Raw genomic sequence first — 22,911 nt, 5'->3', positions numbered from 1 at the left:
TCGAACCAGACTTTACGCACCAGTCCAACCGCGGTGTCAGGGGACAGTACCTCAGTTTCCCGCAGATGCTTAAAATCCAGGCCGGTAATTCGTGAGGTCGTGTCTGGCCTTGTCGTTACCCGCTTTTCTAAGAGATTTCCTGACTCACAGGAATACACTGTTGCTGGTTTTAAACACTCTGTCAGCACAGATGTTAAAACTTCTACTGTTAAATACCATATGCATTTAGTCCAGCTCAGCCTAAAATACATATGTATAAACCTGGACACTGAATACTGGTCCTCAGCTGAACTTCTTGCACTGGCATAAAATCCCCTTTTGTTGTTGAGATTTTTTTGACTTATTTCCATAAAATGAATGCCCATGTTTTTTTCTTTAAGTACATTAACCAGCCCATGTTGTAGTTTTTTTTTTGTTTGTGTTTTTTTAAATCTTTGTTTTCTTCTATTTCATTTAGCTGTTCCTCATCTACTGTTATGTGTCTACTCTTGCTTGTGCAATTATTTTATTTATATATAATTTTTTTTTTTTTTTTCAGGTGGACTGCTGTCTTCACTCAAAAGTTGGTGTTGTACCAGTTATGTGGATTTTCATCCCCAAATGTATTAAAGGAAATAGGTGAAATGCCACTCATTTTTGGCAGTGGTTTTGTAACTAACTGTTTTGTCATGTGATGACTACTGACAAATTGTTAGTATCCACCAAGGTGGTTATTTTTCCAAGACTATTCTATATATATATATAGATATATATATATATATAATATATATATTATATATAATTATATATATAATAAATATATATAATGTACATGGTATAAATTAACATAAATTGTATTGAAATGTGTTTAAAATGTTTAAAAAAATGTTACCCTAAAATACCAATATATTTATTATACAAAGCATTAGAACATAAGAAAAGGTCCTCTGGAGAGGGGACCATTTCAGTAAATCTATATGTATATGTATATACTATATGGGATTATTGCCGGAGTAGACTGATGTAAAATTGCAAAGGACGCCTGGGCCCGTTTGGATTTTGTGTGCTGGACACACCCCACTGGAACTATTTTTGATTTGATTGTAAATATTTGATTACTGTTTTTGTGATAATTGTACAAGTTATTGTTTTGGTCCATTTGGAAGTATTTCTGTTATTTGTTATTAATCTGTGAAAATCAGAGGGGTGTGCGTTGGGAAGAGTGGGAAGGAGCCTGTGTGGATGTTGATGTGTTAGTGAGTGGTGTGTGACTGTTGTTGGCAATCTCTGTTAAATATAAAAAGAGCTGTTGCTTTCTTTATTAAACAGTAAAGGTGATTTTAAGTGCCCTGCTTGTCTACAATATTGTTTGTTTTTTATTATGTGCCATATACAAGTACATAGTGCATTTCAGATGTATACAGAATGCATTTTTTCTCATATGAATTTTATATTTGAAAAAACGCATTAATGATTTTATATATATATATATATATATATATATATATATATATATATATATATATATATATACACACACACACACACACACACACACACACACACACAAACACACATTATTTACATATTATAAAATACATAACACATATTTGCCATATCTCATATATTTTTCATATCTAGAAAATGGGCCAATTTTGGTGTATTAAAAAATGTATAAAATATCTTGATAATATATATTTTTATTATATTCTCTTTAATTCAAGAATGATGTTGGGAAAATATAAGTATCATACATTTCTTATATTAAAAATATATTCTTGTTCTGTATTGGTCACAAAATAACATCCATGTTTATTTTAAATACAAAAAGGGCCGCTCCTCTACCAAAAAGGGTATCGGAGGGGAACACGACGGGCTTGCAAACAAACAAAACAAACAAATAAATGACACAAATATTACAGTCCCACAAAATCGTGCGCTTCAGAATCGGGGGAATTGTTGTACGTGTTTCTGCTGTGCAGTGAGGATTGTGCTCATGGTTTTGTGCTGGCTCTGTGGCAGCAGCTCTTGCTTATTTACTCCTCTGGAATATAAAAACAAAGATGTAACACCTTTCATAAACAATATCTCCAGCTGTGTGTTATTTATTATTATTATTATTATTATTATTATTATTATTATTATTATTATTGGTGCAAGAAATACACTAACATGACAAGAAATACACATATATATGTACTGTCTAGTGACTTTGCGACTATTAATATTTGCTTACGAATGTGTGTGTGTGTGTGTGTGTGTGTGTGTGTGTGTGTGTGTATATATATATATATATATATATATATATATATATATATATATAGGGGTAGTGAGTTTAATATATTTCTTTAGAAAAGACATTGTTTTTAAGGCTTTGCTGTTTTTACATGACATAAAAGATAAAATAAAAAAAGATAAAATAAAATCTCAAGTAATTATTTAATTCTGCCAGAAAGTGCAAAAACTGGACTTTTCTTTTTCTTTTTAAGTTTGATTTGTGAATGTAAAACTTTGCCAAGAGTATTATTACATTTACTATGAATAGGGCATTGCTGTTATCATGTTTAAAAGAACAAATTATATCTACAGATTGTAGATCAATAGTTACATTCAAATGATTATAGATAAAATGACAAACATCTGACCAGAATTTTTGGTAAAAGAGCACAAAACAAATAAATGTACAATGCATTCTGTTTCCCTGTGATGATGCGGTTTAAACCCAACCTCATCACGGACATTTTTTTTGTTAAAAACATGTATACTGTTTGGGCAATTAAAATAACTGTGGAAAAAAAGAATATGTTTAAATTTACTTGTGTGGTCTTTGCAGTCCCGCTGGGTTTCTTCTCTGCTGGGTTGCTTTGAAAGAGAGAAAAAAAGAAAACATCATGTTATGTTTTTAACAATAGTTATGGCAATCTGCTTTCTTCTATGAGATGAGTGCATGCTTGTTTTCAAAGATAGAGTTTGTTCAGCTATATAAACAGTAACGGTATTTTCCTTTTAATTTTGTTCTCATTAATCTATATTTAATTCTTACCTGGGGGAGAGCAGAGGGCCTCTTCGCCAACGTGTACTCATGCTGGTGGCCTGTTACGCAGATGTGTTGATAGTAGGGATGCGCACGCCGCACACACTCAGCTTTATGTATTATATTGTTGTTTTTTTTTTAATTCATGATTTCATACCATCCTGTTATATGTAGTGGTGGTATCTCCTGAAAGGTGGAGTTTAATGAGGGTGATGGCTTTAAAAGTCCATCCTGTATGCAGTCTAGGGAGGGAGTTTAAGCCTTGCGGTCACTTATTACTGCTCTCTATACCTAAGAGCTCTTATCAAGATTTTAACTCAGTTATGTGAGCTGCTTATTATTGTCTTTATTTATTTTTGCTGTTGTGAGTATATAAAGTGCTTCAGTTAAAGACTGTGAAAGTGAACTCAGCTTGGTATTGTTCTGTCTGTGCTGTTTTGCTATACAACCTGTTTTTGTGTGTGTGTGTGTGTGTGTGTGTGTGTGTGTGTGCAATTCTACTCTACTTTATGACATTTGGTGGCAGAGGTGGGAATACTTGCTGAGAGATCCAAATGGGAGTCAGCGACGGAAGAAGGCACCGCAAAGCTCAATGTCATGCTTTGAAACTTCATGAGGATTCAGCAAACGAGAGAAGAGAGGATGGAGCAGGACGCGTAGCGACACAAACAGCGGTGGTGAGCCCTGCAGCATCAGTTTTCTTTGCTACAGGAGAAAGTAAGCCAGGACCAACGGGAGCGGCAGCCATTGTGATGTGCAGCAGCTTTAGCTCCAGACCTAACTCTAGTTCCAGTACCAGCTCCAGACCCAACTCTAGATCCAGTACCAGCTCCAGACCCAACAGCTCCAGCCCTAGTAATGACTCAGGTGGAACATTCAGTTTCAACTGGATGGAAAGCACCAAAAATGCATTTTTGGAGGATGAGGATACTGAACATTATTTAACTACTTCTGAGAGTATTGCTTTGGGGTGCAAGTGGCCGAAGGATGAATGGGCCCTGCATCTGATTCCACTTTTAAAAGCAAGGGTACTGTATGTTGCAATGCATATGAATGATACTCAGAACTATGACAAGGTCAAAACTGCTATTCTAATGAAATTTGAAATTCAAGTAGAAACCTACCGTTTGAGATTTAGAGCAACTAGTCTTCAGGAAAAGGAGACATCAAGAGAGTTATAAACACGGCTTAAAGACTTATAGCAAAGTGGGTGTGCCCAAAGGAGCGAGACTTGCTGCATAGCCCTGTTATAGAGGAGCAGAAGACATTCCTATTGATATAGTTGCTATGCAGAGGCAGGATGAAATGCTTAAGCCTTTATTTGCTAAGGTAGTGCCTGACACTGATAGGAGAAGTTAATTTAATGAAATGTGAAAAATTAGTTTTGATAGGAGAGAGATTTTATTGACAGACTAATGTAGGCAAACGGTTAGTGATGCCACGGAATTTAAGAATGAAGGTAATGGCATGCAATACCATGGTCAGGTGACTTGGAACAAAATAAGACAATATATATAATTTCTAATACATTGTCCCAGAATGTATGAGGATGTGATAACATTTTTTCAGTCATGCCCTGAATATCAGGAAAAAAGGAATAGGGCACCTCTAGTGAATTTGCCTGTTGTGGATGTTCCTTTCACCAGGGTGGCTATGGATATTGTAGGCCCATTAGAGAGAAGTAGTGCAGGTAATCACTATATCTTAGTGATTTGGGATTACACTACAGGTATTCTGAGGCATTCCTCTTGAGGAGGATTCAGACGAGGCAGTAGCAAATGCTCTATTGCAGTTGTTTTCAAGAGGGGAGGTTCCCCAAGATTTCACTACCGGTCAAGGCATTAATTTTAATTCCAAATTGATAGGACAGGTGTATATGTTGTTAGGGATAAAAAGCATTAGAACCACACCATATCATCCGCAATCTGATGGACCAGTCGAATATTTTAACCAAATCTTCAAGATTATGCTGCGGAAGTTTATTTCTGACATCGGTTTCGATTTGGACTATTGGCTCCCTTATCTCTTTTCCTATAGAGAGGTCTGACAAGCATCCACGGGTTATTTACCTTTTGAACTCTTGTATGGTCATCAAGTTCGAGGTCCCCTTGATGTGTTGAAGGAGGCCTGGGAAGGAGAGCAACCACAATAACACATGCATATTCTAGTCTATATGCTTAAAATGTGGCAAAAATTGGATCAACTCTCAATTGTTTTTCATGAGAACATGGGTGAAGCTCAGAGTAGCAGAAAACATGGTAGGGTTGCTCTTCACATGCCAGATCTTATGTTCTGGGAAAGAAAGTTTTACTGCTCTTACCAACATCAGAAAGTGGACTGTTGGTTAAATGGCAAGGACCCTATGAGGTCTTAAGGGAAATGTGCCAGACAAAAGGAAGAAAACTCAGGTATACCACGACAACCTGTTAAAGGAATGGGTGCCTAGGAACGATTTGGCATCTACCTAGTTATGGGCCTCCTCCATTACAGAGGAAGGAGTTGAAGGAACAGTACTTTTCCATTGCTCAGGGCCCTGCAATATACCCTGAGATGACTCAATTGTCTCCAACTCAACTGACAGAGTTACTCCAATGTGTTCTGAAAGGGTTGCTTAAGGAGGAACTGGGTCAGATTGAGTTGGATGAGCACCACCTAAGTCCAGGACCAATTCAACAAATGTGTTCCTGCAAAGCTCATACCCGCTCTAAAGAAGGAGGTGGAGGTGATGTTGCAGATGGGGGTGATTGAACCTTCACACTGTGAGTGGTGCAGCCAGGTTGTTCTAGTACCAAAAAAGGGCAGCAGCTTACGATTTTGAGTGGATTTTTCCAAGATCAATGCTATTTCAGCTTTCGATCCATACCCTATGACTAGGGTTGACAAACTTATTGAGTGACTGGTAAAAGCTCAGTACCTGAGTATGCTGGATTTGTGCAAAGGTTATTGGCAAGTGCCTCTAATAAAGTCTGCTAAAGAGCTTACAGTATTCAAGGTACAAAGTAAGCTGTATCAGTTGACTATAATGCTATCTGGGTTATATGGAGCAGCCGCCACTTTTCAGCAAGTCATGGACCAAGTGCTGCGGGGGGCAGAAAGTTACACAACTGCCTACACTGATGTTGTTATCTACACCTCATCATGGGAAGAACACCTGCGGCATATAAAGGACGTCTTCGAGAGGATAAGTCGAGCAGGGCTGGTGGGCAACGCCAGCAAATATACCTTGGCTAAAGCTAGCATCCATTATCTGGGCTATGTCTTACGTAGAGAATTAGTAAAACCTCAGATGATCAAGGTTGAAGCCATCCAAGCATGTCCTCATCCAACCAGAAAATATGGACTTAACCAGGAAATCAAGTCTGAACACAATTGTATGGACTGAACACTGTGAAAGAGCTTTTAAAGATCTGAAGGAGCACATGTGTCAAGAGTCAGTTTTACAGAGTCCTGATTTCGAACAACCTTTCACAGTGCAAACTGATGCCTCTGGGGTAGGGTTATGGGCTGTGTTGCTGCAGTAGATCAGTCGCAGATTGCTTCCTAGGGAACTACTCCACAGTGGAAAAAGAATGCTTGACTATCAAACGGTCCGTAGATACCGTTAAGTATTACTTGATTGGGAAGGAATTTTTTGGGAGACTGACTATAGAGCCTTGCAATGGCTACATCAAATGGAGGACAGTAACGCTCACATTACCAGGTGGTACCTGACTTTGCAACCCTTCCAGTGAAATATCGGGCAGGATGACAGAATACTATTGCAGACTTTTTGTCCCAACTTCTCGAGGATGGACAATTTTAAGTGGTGGGGTGTGTGATGATGCGGATTAGCCCCGACCTCATCACTTTCTGACATTTTTTTTGTTAAAAACATTTAAACTCTTTGGGCAATTAAAATAACTGTGGAAGAAAAGAATATGTTTAAACTTACTTGTGTGGTCTTTGCAGTCCCGTTGGGTTTCTTCTCTGCTGGGTTGCTCTGAAAGAGAGAAAAAGAAAAAAAGTCATGTTATGTTTTTAACAATAGTTATATGGCAATCTGCTTTCTTCTATGAGGAGATGAGTGCATGCATCTATTTTCAACGAGAGAGTATGTTCTGCTGTATAAACAGTAACAGTATTTTCTTTTTAGTTCTGTTCTCATTAATCTATATTTAATTCTTACCTGGGGGAGAGCAGAGGGCCTCTTCGCCAGCTTGTACTCATGCTGTTGGCCTGTTACGCAGATGTGTTGATAGTAGGGACGCACACACTGCAAGCACTCAGCTTTCTACATGGAAGCATGCCCAATGTTAGTTAATGGGGGAGTTTTTAATATTACAGATTTTTTCCGTAAAATGTTAATAAGGTATTACTACCCTGATATATGTTATATTGTAATGTAAATGTATGATATTGTATGAGACCTCTCTGTTAAATAAGAAACAGAAATGTTTTTATGGCCATGTATTGTATTGTTGTTTTTTTGAAGTCATGATTCCATACCTACCTGTTATATGTAGTGGTGGTTTTTCCTGAAAGGTGGAGTTTAATGAGGGTGATGTCTTTAAGTCCATCCTGTGTTCAGTCTAGGGAGGGAGTTTAAGCCTTGCGGTCACTTATTGCTGCTCTCTATACCAAAGAGCTCTTATTAAGAGTTCAACTCAGTTATGTGAGCTGCTTATTTATTGTCTTTATTTTTTGCTGTTGTGAGTATATGAAGTGCTTCAGTTAAAGACTGTGAAAGTGGACTCAAGTGGATTGTTCTGTGTGTGCTGTTTTGCTATACAACCTGTTTTCCTTTTTTTAGTGTGCGTTTTGGTAAGTTACAATTTTTTTTTTTTTTTTTTTTTGGCACACTAAAACTGAAGTGTTTACACTGACCAGACTCTGTAATTTGTGTGTGTCCTTAATAAAACTTCACTGCTCATTGTCACATCTTGATCATCTGCATCATTCCTATCACCTCCCTTTGTCGCAAGTCCATTCTACTTCATGACATTCCCCATTACAAAAGCTATACAAGGATGATACATAAAAGTTATATTTACTAACTGTCTCATTCATAGGGTAAATCTTATATAAAATCTTAAAACTAACTTCTACAATTTTGTTATTAATACAGTATTTTCGAGGGAAGGGACCAAGTTAACTGCCAATTAATATTATTAAAAATGCCATTCCAAAAGGAAGTTTCTATAGATAGTGTATAATCTTCATTAACAAAGGTGATTCTAATATAAGTATTGGAACAAGTGGGATCTAAAAGAAGTTTAGCTCTAATCTTTAATTCAGTAAAAGAGACCGAACACTTACAACATAACAAAAATATTTGTATGGCAAAGGAAAATTGAAATTATTCATAAAAGCTTCATATGACAGAATGTTTCCATTATCAACAAAAACAATCTAAGAAAATATTGTTTTCCTGCCATGACTCAATAAAAAAAAAGATTTCCCTCTTTTTAAAACATTTCGGTTGTTCCATAATAATGCTCTATTAGGGGAAAAGTCATGAATATGAGCTAGCTTCCAAGCTGTTAAGGCTTGCCAGTGAAATTTTGCTAGATTACAGGGAATTGTATCTAGGGAATAATTGCATGGTAACAGAAATTTTAGACCTCCCAATTTATGGGAAATTAAGTTTGGAATTAAAAACCAAAAGGAGTTATCATGGAGCAAAAGATGTTTTAACCATTTAATTTTAAAGGTATTGTTGAGACGATTAAAGTCTATGTTATATAAACCACCAATTTTTTGGATTAGAAATAATAATATTTTTATTTTATTTTATGGGGTTTGTTCTTCCAAATACATTTTAATAATACATCATTAATATTTTAATATATTTTTTAGATACAGTACATACAATGAGAGTGCAGGTTATACCAGTCTAGAACTTTAGAAAATAAATATCTACCAAAAATAGTAAAATCTCTCTGTAACCAGAGATTAGAAATGTATTTTTTACTTTTTTTTGTATTTTAGGAAATAATTTTTTTTTTTTTTCTTTTCCAAGAGTATTATTAGAAATACAAATTCCAAGGTATTTAACGGTTTTTAACTGAAATGTTTTCTACACTTGTCTCAGGTGAATCATGAATAAATAAAATCACACATTTAGCTAAATGTAAGCTTAACCAGAGGCATAAGAAAAATGATTAATATGATCAATGGCTTTCTTTATCCAATCCAGGTTACTTAAAAATAAAGTAGTATTGTCACGAGAATCAATCATTTCACTATCAAGCTTGGGATTGGTACTGCAGTGCTCCCTCGTTATAACGCGGGTCTCGGGGACACGCAATATGAGCATTTTAATCGAAAAGCGTTATAAACGAGGAAGGGGATGTGGGGTGCCGCGGGACACATAACAACACACATCTGACTAAAATACAAAATAAAATAACTTCCCCTCTATAAAGCGCCATGTAATCAATGCCATATTTTTTTATAATAAACAAAAAAACAAAAAAAACCAAAGTAATATTCCCATTCATGGATCATTTTAATTAGCAGTTTTTAAACTATAAATAGCCTGGCGGTTGGGAGTTCAGTTCAAAGCAACAGACAAGCAAACCAAGTACGAGGAGAGCGTGTCGAGAGAGGGGAAGAGGGAATGGGCTCGCCCCACACTCAGTTCGAATACTATATCAAAAGGGAGAGACAGAAACGGAAGTTAGCCCAGGAAGTTGATAACAGTTTGAACAACACTGGCACTGTATTTACTGTAGAAATATTGCATCACTAGTATACAGAAATGGGGGACATACTGTAGGAGCGTTATATCCGAGGAGCATTATAGCTGAGATCCTTATAGCGAGGGAGCACTGTATTAATTTTGTTTAAAAATTCCTCAGTCTCTTAATTCTTGAAATTAGAACTATAAAAAATATGGTAAAATGTTCCTACATATTGTGCAATCTCAGTTTGACTAATGGCTGCTTGAAATTAATATTTAAAGAACAAATAAACGTTAGTTAAAAATTACATTTTCAAGAACAAAAAAATAACTGAAATTTCTCACCATTTTCTAACCATTTAGCATGCGAATGAACGAAAGCACCATTAGTTAGTTCAATAAAATATTTATCAAGTGCTAATTGTAGGTTTTGCCATTCTAAAGATTCCTCATCAGACAATAAACCTTTATTGATCAAAGAGGATAATTTATCATTTAAAGAAACAATACTTACTTTTTCCTGTTTAATTTTACTAAATTCCACAGCCATTTTTCTAAATTCAAATTTAAAAAGCTCCCATCTACTAATGTATGATTTATTTAAATCATTATATAGTGTATTATTAATCAAAGTTTACACCTTGTCACAAAAATATTGTCTTTTAAAAAAGATTAGTTCAATTTCTAGTAGCCAGTTAAAATACCATTTTTATTAGAGAGATTACATTTAAATTAAAAAGGAGAGCATTGTGATCCGTAAAAGGAGAAGGCAGATGTGAAACAATGTTAAGGTATTGCAGTGATTCGGCAGAAATCAATCACAAATATAATTTGGATTTCCGCGTTCCATCTTTACTGTTCCAGGTAAATTCCTTTTTATTTGGGTTATAGAATCTCCATGCATGTACCAAATTCAAACCGGAAAAAAAAAAAAAAAAATCTGAATTATGGATTTGGCTTTCCTGTGTATTTCTTTTTAAGGGAATCTGTCCAATATATTATTAGGAGCCTCATTATAATCTCAATCTGTTTTTTAATCTCAGTAATGTTTTCCTTAGTAGTCACATACAGCTGTTTGTTCTGTAAAGAAGAGTTATATCCATAGATGTTGCATATAATAAAATACGTATGGTCAACCTTAATAGTAAGGATAATCAATTTACCTGCATTGGATTAACAGTGATTATAGTATCCACTTTTTATTTGTTAAATAAAATGGCTACATCAGAAGAATGGTTTGATCTGTGATCAAATAGCATATCATCCCCCCCCTGTGTTTTCCAAAACGTAATATCCTTATCACAAGAATGTGTCTCCTGTAATAAAATTATTTCAGCATTGGCCTGCTTTAAGTATAAAAATGTAGCTTTCCTTTTAACAATATCAAGTAACCCCCGGTATGAAAAGATAACATTTTACAATAACCAAAAGAAGTCATTAGAAAGGAAGAATAAAATAAATAAAGAAACAACAAAGAACAAAGAGTATAAACTATCAGAAATACAAGCCTAAGTGGAAATAAAGAATCAGCTGCTGAAAAGAGATGAGGAAAAAACATGTTTTTCTTTAACCCTACTTATGACCATATTTGGTCATAAGTATGAACACTTCATGTTTAAGCGCTTGTAGTTTTGGAACCTTAAATCAGAAATTTAAACCCAATACACCTACAGAAAGGCATTTTTTTCCATATAAGCTACACCTCCCAAAAAACTATCAAAATATGAAATATAATAAATAATGTCATATAAAAAAAACAATTTCCCAGGGATTTCAAATCTGAAATCAGAATTGAAATATTTTGAACAGTTGCAGAGCTAAATAAGGTTTTATAATGCATAGTATTTTACAAAAAATCAACCTCCAAAATGGCAAATGTAAATTATTATATAAATTATATATATATATATTATATATATATATATATATATATATATATATATATATATTATATATATCTATTTTTCAACCTCTTTCCAAGTTTCATAATAAAAAACAGAGTACATTGTAGCTTTAGGATTTGACAAGTATTTCAAATCTGAAATCAGAATGAAAATTTCTTATACAAATGCGGGGATAGATAAGGTTTTGTAATGCATAGTATTTTACAAAAATTAACCTCCGAAATGTTAATGGCAGACCATGGCTAAGACTTGCCAAAAAGTGAGCTTGGAAATATTATTGCCCTGTTTGAGATTGTATTTAAGTAAATTGTAAATTGTATTTAAGTACAAAAAATAAAGAAAATTTGTGTGTTCAATAGTTCCAAAAATAAATATATAAACAATATAAGTTACACAATATATATATATATTATATATATATATATATATATTATATATAATATATATATACAAATAAAACTTTGATATTAAGAATTTTATTTGGGAGGGAGGGAGACAAAAAAACTTCCATATTATGCTGTATTTATTTATTTTCAAAACTAGAATAAATAAAAAATCAGAATAAAACATTTTATTGCAGAAAATTTATATTTTATAACATTTTATAGATGATAAAGATCATTAAACTACTTACAGTAAATTATCATTACAGAAAGATGAACAAGAGAAAACATGCAGCAAGAAAACTAAACTGTTAGGCAACATGCAATCAGAAAACAAGACAGCATGCTATACAAACAGTGAATGAACAGTGAGGCAACGTGCAATAAGAACAATGAGGCAACTTGCAATTAAAAAAACAAGACAGCATGCTATACGAACAGTGAGGCAACATGCAATAAGAACAATGAGGCAACTTGCAATCTGACCTTTTTTTGCATCTGAGTTCTTGGAAGAAATAACAGGTAGTGGCACATTAAATTAACCTCCACAGACGAGAAAATAGTGTATTAAAATAACACCCAGAATGCCTTCAACTTTAAGGGTAGAAATTCAGTAGAAAGGGACAGGACTTGTTTACAAGCATGTTAGATCTCTTATTTTGACCACTAAATTACCTCCCGCCCATCTCAGTCGACCATCCTGAACTGACCCCGGCTGTGTACTTACGTAGCTGTGTCCCCTTTATACTACCCAAGTCCTCCCTGCAATCAGCCCGGCACCAGGGTTTCTCCAATCACTGCCTGCCCCGTACCTGATTGCAAGGGAGTCGTTTCGTGTACATGCAGCTAAACACTTCTGTCAAAATGGCCGACTTCCAGTTTCTGCCTACTGTCGAGCTGACCTTTCTAGGGGAGAGCATTCCACCAACCTTACACAGCGCCCTTTCTGGTCGGGAGGGAGATTTACAGTTTCGATTCTTTCTCTCTCTGTCACAAAACACTATCAGCCATTGTGCTTTGGCAACTGTACCAGATATAGAACAACAAGAATAAGTATAACGTATTAATCTGCAACAAAGTATTCTCAGGAGAACGCCAAAACAGAGCACTGTCACTCAAAAACAGTTTAACAAATCACCATTAGCTTACAGTGAATAACACGACAAGTAGAAGAAAATAACTGGGCAACTGACAAACTGGTGTACTGTATAGTAATCTTTTGCATATGTTTTTGTATGTGTTTGCTTGTAAAAGAGTGTTACTGCTTTCAGAAATTACTCTCTGTCCTTATACTCAAATATATGACTAAAGGGAATAGGTTAGACCATCACTGGGAGTTTGAAATAAAAATAAATCTGGAGAGTTTCTTATTGCTGACACAAGTGAGGAGGTAAGAAGAGGCTTTAAATCAAAGCACTGGTTGTAGAGGCTTGTGTATTTACTTAGGCTTTTCAGCTCTGCTCCTTGGGGAGCTGCCTTTATGATAATTAGGTCTAAGCAGAGTTTAAATTGTGCAAGAGATGGAACCCCAACATGTCTCTTTAACCCAACATTATCCAGTCTTGTTTAGGAGAAATGGGTGATTCATTTTGTAGTGGATCTAAAGTAAAATAAATACAGTGCCACACGAGATAAATAGTAACCTAAAACAATCAGTTTTAAACATTGTTTAAAAAATATATCTAAACAAAGCCTAAAGCGTTCAGTCTATAGTAACTTGTTTCAACTAGATAAATAATAAATTAAGCTAGTGTTTAATATGTGGTGAAATGAATCTGGGGTGCCAGGTAGGCATTTTTTTTAGTCCTACCAAATAAATAATACCAGATAAATAGTCACTAGGGCCTAGCAGCCAGCCAATTCATAAACCACTAGACTTTACTATTGTCCCAAAATCAGCTAATGTTATATATATATATATATATATATATATATATATATATATATATATATATATATATATATATATATATATAATATAAAAGGATATAGAGTCTTTAAATGCCTTGACCATATTAACTCAAAGTTTAATATTCCATAATTTATAAAGAATGAGACAACAATAACAGGTCATCTACACCAGGCCTACTATAAATACAAATATCAAACTACCAGAGAAACAAATACTCATACAAAGTTCTTGCCCCTCTTATCCCAACTCAGATTATTTTAAATCTGTGTCATCATTTTATGCAAATTAGAAAACACATGTACGTGCATAATAAATCCTTTATTATAATAACCCATAGCAAATGCTATTGTGTTTCTTTCATTCAAAAAGACAAAACTGTCATAATTTTTACACTAACCAAACAACTCCAGCTAACTCCAACAGCACAAATAGGCAAAGGTACTCCACTATAGCCATTTATAAATCATTAAATTTTATACAAACACTACAGCATATATATAAAATGGCCATGTGCAATGCATTGCATGTTAAGTTCAAGTTAAATAGTGGTGCTGCTTTGTAAGAAAATACCACATTTCAGAGACTAAATAAAGTTCTTCATTTGCTATTAGAATTCACAAAAAATAGGAATGAATAACACATTTCAATCTGCGGAACACAGGAGAAAATAGCAGAAAATGTTAAAGTAAACAAAAAGATTAAGTTACACGGCAGTCAATTATTATAACAAGTACATTAATGGAATGCTACATTCTAATTTGCAGCCAAATCTATCCAGCACTGTATTATTAAAGCAGCACTTAAATCCATCTGTCTCAGCTATCCAGGTGTGGGTTTATTTGGCAGTACACGTTAAAATATGGTATGCCATGTACTGAGCTTGCCTGGGAATGCACAAATGATTTTAGCTCAGAAAACAAAGAAACACCCAATTGAACGGGGTACGATGTACTGAGTTTAGCCCTTAAAGTTATTTTTAATATATATTTTTTCACAATTCAGCAAATGTATTTGACTTTAACTGATAGGATTTTGGGATTTGGAAATTGGGATTTTAAAATTGTAAACATATAAGATTTTGTGGGTGATCTACAGTTTGTCTTGTTCTCAGTGATTTGTGCAGTTGTCAGTCACAACACTTCCGAATCAATGTTCCCTTAATGAGCCTTGTATGGCTGGAGATTTAATTTTAAAAGGTGTCAATATAACTTTTTAAATTATTATCAAAATAAATGTGTATTTTAAGTGCAATAGGCTTTAAAGCTATGGAGCTATGTTAAGATCACAATGATAATTCTGTTAGGTAGTTAATAATTGCCTTGCATGCCTATTTTCATTACTGTTCTACCCATCTATTTTTGTTGATTATTTATTTTACTTATTATACTGAAAAATAACTGCATTTTACAAATGCAGTGTGCTCTGAGTGTATTGAACCTAACCAGGTTGCACTGTGGCCAGTGGCAGGGTTGGCAGCAGAGCAGAGCCTTTCCAATACATCTCCGAGGCGATGGGGCTTCTTGGTCCTGCTGCTCCATGGGCCGTGCATAGGCCCATTCCTGCCAGCCATGACTATACTCCTCACACCGGCCACACCAGTGTGATGGTGGACTGATCTGGGTCCTCTTCCCACACCAAGTGCACCATGGGAAGGAGGGATCTTCTGGTTGCTGCTGCAGTGGTGGCTGCTGCTGTCGTTGCTGCTGCTGCTGTTGTTGATGCGGTCACTGCAGGTCCCGCTTCTTGATGCTCTTTCTTCCCATTTTTTTTTTTTGTTAAAGAAAAAGGGGAAAAAACACAATAAAGAAAAACACACCTCATATAGTACAGGAGGGCTTTTCAGTTCGCAATTCCCTGATTAAAGCGATGCCTTTGTCGAACCCCCTCACTAAAGTTATTTATAATGCTCCTCCGTTTATAGATAATGCATTGTTGGATAGAGAATTGTCTCACTATTGGAAGATAATGTCCCCTATTAAGTTGATTCCAGTGGGCTGTAAAACAGAGGAAATTAAACACGTAATGTCTTTTGGGTGGCACGTGTATCTGTTGCTACACAACCCCGATACTGAGCTTAATGTTGCTTGGAAATTTTGTGTTGACGGTAGAAATTATGTTGTGTCTGCTACTACAGACATCATGAAATGTTTTAATTGTGGCACACATGGGCATTTTAAATATACCAGTCCAAATTTACAAAAGAACCCCCCTGCTGGTTCTGTTGTTAGTGATGGGGAGGTGGCCGGAGAGACTCGGGGGGCTCGGGAAGAAGAATCGGCAAGACAGTGACCTGTTTCCCCACCCTGACAGTCGAGACCAATTGAAGTGCATACTGATGCACCGGAGACTTTTTCAGTGAGTGCTACTGTGACTGAACATGATGGCATGTTCAGGGAAATAATTAAAAAAAGAAAAATGAAAAAAAAAAATTCTGCGGCGGCTTCTGGGAGTGAGGAGTCGTCGATCTGGAATCCCTTTTCGGTTTCCCAAGCCGGCAACCCGAGGGAGTCAACCATTGTGTGTGACGGGGCCGACCTCCCTCTCTGTGGACAGTGGCAGTCAGGCAGATCCGCTCAGTACTGCCGCTCCAGGTGATTCAGAGCCAGGAGGGAATGCCGCGGCTGAGTCTAATCTTGCCCTGGGTGAACCCTCCTGTTCAGGGATGGCTGAGGACATGAGCACCGGTTTGCACGCTGATGATTTCGCAGCATTAACCCCGGATCCTCCTTCTGAGCTGTCCGGAGTGCAGAGACAGCATTGTTTGTGGACCAGGAAACTGAGGAGGCCACCCTAGAATCGGAAACGGCAGAAGAGGGTGAGTGGAACAATGAGTGGGGGGTGTCGGGGAACAGAGAGGAAGAAGAGAATGACAGAGAGACTTCTGACTTCTCACAGCTCTGACCTCGGAGAAAATTATATACTTTTTAGGTAAGACAAAGGGTAAGAGGAGGGTTGACATTACATCCTTTTTTCCTGATTTGAAATTATTTTTGTTTTCTGCCAGTATTATTCTCAGGAAAACAACTTTGGATAAACTTGATCAGAAAAAAAAAAATATGTTAACAGTTTAACTAAAACCAAGCATTAAAATTGATTATATTACATTGTATACTTTTACCCTTGCATGTTTCATTTTTTTAAATGCGTGCCTTACTTTATGGAGAAAATATTTTTAGCAACATTTAATATTACTGGTTGTAGAGATTTAAAAAAAAAAAAAAAATGAGCCCAGTTATTTGATTTTATTAACCAAAAACTGGAGGCTGTAGTTTTTTCCAATTTTTTTTTTTTTTTTTACAAGAGACGTACTCAGACAGCGCTAACCAGGCTCACTGACTGTCTGGTGGAAAGACGATTGTATTTTAAGCCATGGCTCAAATCTCAGTGGTGAGGTTGCTGTTTAATTTTCTCTTGGACCGGATGTGGAGAGTTTATCCATTCATGAAATTTTACCAGGGAAACTTTAAAGAGTGCATGTTAAGTTTGGGGGACTTTTATTGATCGTATTAATATTTATGCTGAACAGATTTTATTTTTTAATAAATTAGCAAAGTTATTGGGAAAGTGTGACCCAGCACATTTACTCATTGGGGGGGGGGGGGGTAATTGTATATTGAATTTTAATCTTTATCGCAACCACAGGGAACCCCATCCCCAGTCTGTGAGTGAGCTGACTGCTGTTGTAAATACACACAGCCTAGTGGGTATTTGGAGAACTGCTCATCCCAATGTTAAACAATATACTTAGATTACCTTACAACATAGTCAGATCCATGGTGCAAGGTTAGATTGCTTTTAACCCCCTAGAATTCATATCAAGTTTATCGGTTGCCATATTTCACCTTTGCCATTATCTGATCACCACTTTTTGTTCATCACTCTTTCTTTAGCCTCTGAAATTCCTATTAAATCTTATTGGCATTTTAACACCAAACTCCTTCAAGAATTTCAGTTTTGTGAAAATGTTAAACTTTTTTATACTAATTGGCAGACACCATTTTGACAGTCTGAGAAAGTGGTGGGACATTGGTAAAATACAGATTCAAGTGTTTTGCCAACAGTACACTCAGTACTCCACTAGGTGTTTGGCAGCAGCAGTCAGTAAGCTGCAGAGGGAGATATTGGAGCTGGAGATGCAGCTGGATGGCCAGAGAAGTGAGACAGCGTGTCAGAGCATGCAGGAGAGGGGGCAGTGCCTAGGTCAGCTGCTGGAGGAGAGGGTGCAGGACGCGCTACTCAGGGCCCTCTTCACTCAGCTCAGAGACATGGATGCCCCCATAGCCTCCTTCTTTGGCCTGGAGAAGAGGAGGCTGGAGCAGAGACAGATCTACTGTCTGAGGCTGCCCTGCGGAAAGGAGGTGAGCAGCCCATCGTAACTGCGCCAGGCAGCAGTAGTTCTATAATGAACTATATAAAGCTGAGGGCTGCGACCTGCTGCATACAGCACAGTTACATCAGGGTCTCCCCAGACTGAGTGAGGGGGAGAGCAGTGAACTGGATTCCCCCCTCACATTCCAAGAGCCTTCCAAAGCTGTTACACAGCTGTCCAATGTCAAGGCGCCCGGCATCGACTGATTGCAGCCGGATTTCAGTTCTACAAGTGCTTCTGTCCCTTGCTGGGTCAGGACCTGCACCGTGTGCTTACTGAGTGTATCAGGGAGGGACTACTTGCTCTGAGCTGCCGCTGTGCCGTCATCACCAAACTGCCTAAAAAGGGGGACTTGTGCAACCTTAAGAACTGTGTCTCTACATTATTGTGACTATAAGTTGTTCTCCAAGGCTCTGGCTGTCTGGCTGCGGGGCTGTCTGATGTCAGTGGTGCTCCGGGATCACTGTGTCTTATGGACGCTCCATCATCAATAACCTCTTCTTAATTTGGGTCTTAAATGTATCTAAATTTTTTAACCTGAATTTTGGCTTAATCTCACTTGACCAAGAGAAGGCTTTTGACAGGGTTATCACAAATATTTATTCACCCCATTGAAGTCTTTGGTCCTGTTTTTATTTCTTATATTACTCTTTTGTATTTGAACGTTTTTAGTACAGTCAAGGTGAACAAAATCCTGAATCGGCCATTCCCGGTGCAGAGGAGAATTCGGCAGGGATGCTCTCTCTCTCTGGAATGCTGTACTCCCTCACTATAGAGACCCTGATGCATCAGCTCCGCCTGTGTCTGACCGGCCTGGTAGTGCCCACACTGCCCCACATCGTGCTTATACAACTCTCTGCAAATGCTGATGACCTGAATGTCTTTTTCACTGGAGACAGATGTAGCCACCCTGCAGGATTGTATCCATATCTTTGAGAGTGCCTTATATGCCCAGGTCAACTAGGCCATGAGTGGGGTGTACCTGGCTGGCAGCTGGAAGGGTGCTACCCCTACCCCTTACACCAGAACTGTCGTGGAATACAGTTGGTCTCAAGAGCCTGGGCGTGTTCCTGGGCAATGAGCAGTTTATGCAGCAAAACTGTAGGGGCTGCTGGAAAAGGTGGCAGTGGTTCCGCTCCCAGCTGTCTTTCAAGGGGAGGGTTCTCATCATTAATAATCTGCCTCCATGCTGTGGCACAGACTGGTATGCCTGAACCCTCTCCCTGTTGGAGCGAATCCAGAAGAGTATGTTGGAGTTTTTCTGGAGTGGGCATCGCTGGCTGAACCCTGCAGTGCTGTACCTTCCCCCAGATGAAGGGGCCTGGGACTGATTAATATCTCTTGGAGGGTGGCTGCTTTCCGACTGCCGGTGGTTTAGTGGCTGCTCTACTGCACGGGGCTGTGCTGGCAAGGGCTGGCCTTCTTTCTGCTGCGCACGGTGGGCTGGCTGGGTTTGGATAGATATATTGTTTTTATTTCCCCTGACAGATTCCCTAACTCAGGACTGGACACATTTTACAGTCCTATGTTCAGTGCACCTCCTCCACACCAGCAGGACTGACTCCTTCCTGTGGAGCCAGTGGATCTTCAAAGAACCCCTGTTTTTTAATCTTTATAATTGTCCCCATTTTAATTCTGTCACTCTGTGTGGTATGTTTTTAAATGTTGGATTTACAAAACTGGGCCACCTTATTGAATTTACATATTTTCGGTGGAGGTCCAGTAGGGAACTGAGTTTGCAGCTGGGCGTTAGATCAGGGAGGTTCCTGGAGAAGATGCTGGCTGACTTGAAGGCCTCCTGATCCCGACTCTCTCTGGGTTTGTGGAGGGGTGTGTGACATAACGTTTGGTCCTCGAAACCAACTCTTTGTTCCCCACAGTGCTGGTCTCTCCCTCTGCCCCTCTGGCAGACCTCACTGAGTTGTATTTTCATGCCACAGAGAAGAAACAACTGTACCACCTATGTGTTAAATCTCACTGCTCCCCCAGTTGAGAGATCTAGTGGATAACAAGTGGAGGGAGCACCTGGGTGTGAGCGAGGCTATACTCCCCAGCTGGTGCTCTCTGTACAAACTGCCCCTGACCAAACACTTAGGAGATCTGCAGTGGCGTGTGTTGCACAGCATTGTGGCCACAAACCGCTACTTGAGCCACGTGGAGCCTGGAGTGAGTGAGCAGTGTCCCATCTGCACTGCCTCCGAGACTGTGTATCACCTGTTCACTGACTGACCCCGATTGCTCCCCTTTTTCCAACTTTTAACAGACCTGTTGGCATCTCTTGGTGTTGTTTTTACTAAAATGTTACTTGTTGTTAGGATCCCCTACAATTCAAAACAATGTAAAAAATGTGTGCTTGTTAACTGTATTCTTGGTCAAGTGAAGTTAGCCATTTTTAAATCCCGAAAAAACAAGATTTTAGACCCTATCATGCTAAACAAATGTTTATATTGTAACGTTTATTGTTGATTTTTCCTTTTGTGGTTATCTTGTTTTTATGTAATTTTGTTATTGGTTCAATAAAGGGATTTAAAAAATCTCTCTCTCTCTCTCCAAACCACTCCAACCATTACACAGATGAAGTTGGGTCCTTATATAACAGGTGGCTAGGCATTAACTAAACAATTGACAATCAATAAACTCCCTGCTACATCCTTCCCGTGTTCAATTAGGATGGGGATCCTTGTCATAACAATGGTAACACAAATTAACACAAATATATACTTCTATTTACATAATAATAATAATAATAATAATAATAATAATAATAATAATAAATAATAATAATAATAATACAGTACACATATATACATAATAATAAGGACAAAATAATGCATAAATAAACAAAAAGGGGTGGGCACCACAGGTCACAGGTTTGTTTGTTTGTTTTTATCATAGGGGTGCAGTACAGTATACTGTATTTGTGCAAACATTTTAATATTCTTTAATATTTTTCCTTTTTTATCACACATTTCATTCCTCAATATTAACACCGTACTCTTGAACAATTACAATAATTCTCACAACTGATACTGTCTTTGGCTTTATGGTGTATATTATGAAAATGTGTAATGGGAATATTGTAGAGGTGTTTTCGTAGTGTTTTGGTATTTTGGACTGCAGTGAAGTTCCATGGGCGGGATCCTTAAAAAAAAGGCCAGGAAGGAGGGTAGTTTGACTTGGTGTCAAATTGTGATTCCTCGTCTCACTAAGTTATACCATTAGAGCCAGGGTCAACTGTACGTATACGTTGCTTACATTAACATAGTAACATTCCTATATAGAGTGAATAGGTATGCTACAAACACTATTTTATTTCCAAACTTTATTCTCTAGCTGTGGCGAACATAACATATCCAATGCTGAGTCCTTGCTATACAGTACACACAGGCAGCATGCATATACACAATAAAAAATTGGAAAATAATGAAGATTCCACAAGCTTAAATCTTAAAACACAACTAATGGTTCTGAAATGTATCTATTTAAAGCAAAAATACATCACTAGCCTATTCAATACTATATAGGCTATAACACTATCAGTGTATATATTGAAAAAAAAAGAAAAATAACTGCTACATAAACTGGCACATGCATTAGAAGACTTGAAATACAAACCTACCACTTTTTTACATGGGTCATGTTTTGGTAAATGTACCACATTCTGACGATGTACCACTTTCTGGCCCTAGACTGGTTCAGCTAGCTGGTTCCAGCTGTCTCCTCCCCCATTGTAAATAGCAACAAGAAACAAAGACCAAATAACTAAAAATGTAGCCAGTCTGAAAATGAAAGTACTTCAAGGGAATTGATACTTCCCAGCAAAATAAATAGTAACCAGTATACCGTCAAACCTGTTCGTAGATCATTCTCTGCTCATATATCACTCTGCCTTCCACAGCTCCATGAATAATCCAGTTAAGAACACATTTTGCCAGCCGCCCACAGAAAAGTCCCAGCGAACACATAACTACATTCCAATGTGCTGATCAAACAACAAAGTCCTTTTAAAAATCGACCTTCCTTGACTATTGCCAATTGTTTATTGCTTTTTTTAGGAACTATAGTTAGAAAATAAAAAAACAGACTTGCTATAAATGTCACAAAGTGACTAAACAAGTATGTGAGGTAACTGACATTTGGGTTTAAATTGTATGGACTTAAATTGATCATGTACTAAGTAATTCATTTGTTATAACTGTTTAGTGCTGTTGTTTAAATGCTTGGGGAACAGTAACCAGAACAAGCCCTATTTCATCAAAGCTATACTCCTCACAGCTGCAGTGTATTGACTGCTTAACTGTTTCCATTGACACTGATTGGCCAGGCAAAAAGACTAGAAGCAGGAAACAGGAAGCAGGTAACTCGGCAAGCAGGTAACTCGGCACGAGATCAAGAGAAACAAAGGGAAGTTTTAATTGTTCTGGACATATTAACTACTTTTAGAAAGTATTGGTTCTCCTGTAGACTATAAAAGTGACAATAAAGATTTATATTAATTACAACATTGATTTTGTTGTTTTGATTGGTGAGAGTCCACTAGAAGGTGGTAAAAGATATGGTTACTGTTCTTTCTCCTGTTTTGCCCTGATTCTGTTGTTGTTCCCATGACAACAACAACTGTCCCAACATTGACACATGAAGTAGGCTAGTTGTATAATTTTGTTTGCTT

The 22,911-nt window shown here is 37.2% G+C and overlaps 1 long non-coding RNA gene across 2 annotated transcripts; it reads right to left on the bottom strand.

The window, feature by feature from the left end:
• Positions 1-1,719: 1,719 nt before the first annotated feature.
• On the bottom strand, positions 1,720-22,186 carry LOC121314780. Of its 2 annotated transcripts, XR_005950152.1 has the most exons (6): positions 22,086-22,186; positions 7,179-7,283; positions 6,945-6,992; positions 5,083-5,140; positions 2,796-2,841; positions 1,720-2,023 (listed from the first exon to the last, which is right to left on the bottom strand). It is a non-coding gene; the product is annotated as an uncharacterized LOC121314780 (long non-coding RNA). The 2 variants fall into 2 exon arrangements; XR_005950151.1 differs by lacking the exon at positions 22,086-22,186 and having other exon boundaries at positions 7,179-9,507.
• Positions 22,187-22,911: the final 725 nt, after the last annotated feature.

This window comes from Polyodon spathula, chromosome 4 (genome assembly GCF_017654505.1).
Source record: "Polyodon spathula isolate WHYD16114869_AA chromosome 4, ASM1765450v1, whole genome shotgun sequence".
In the NCBI taxonomy this organism is placed as follows: domain Eukaryota; kingdom Metazoa; phylum Chordata; class Actinopteri; order Acipenseriformes; family Polyodontidae; genus Polyodon; species Polyodon spathula.
The sequence above is the reverse complement of the archived record's forward strand: the minus strand, read 5'-3'. Positions and strand labels throughout refer to the sequence as shown.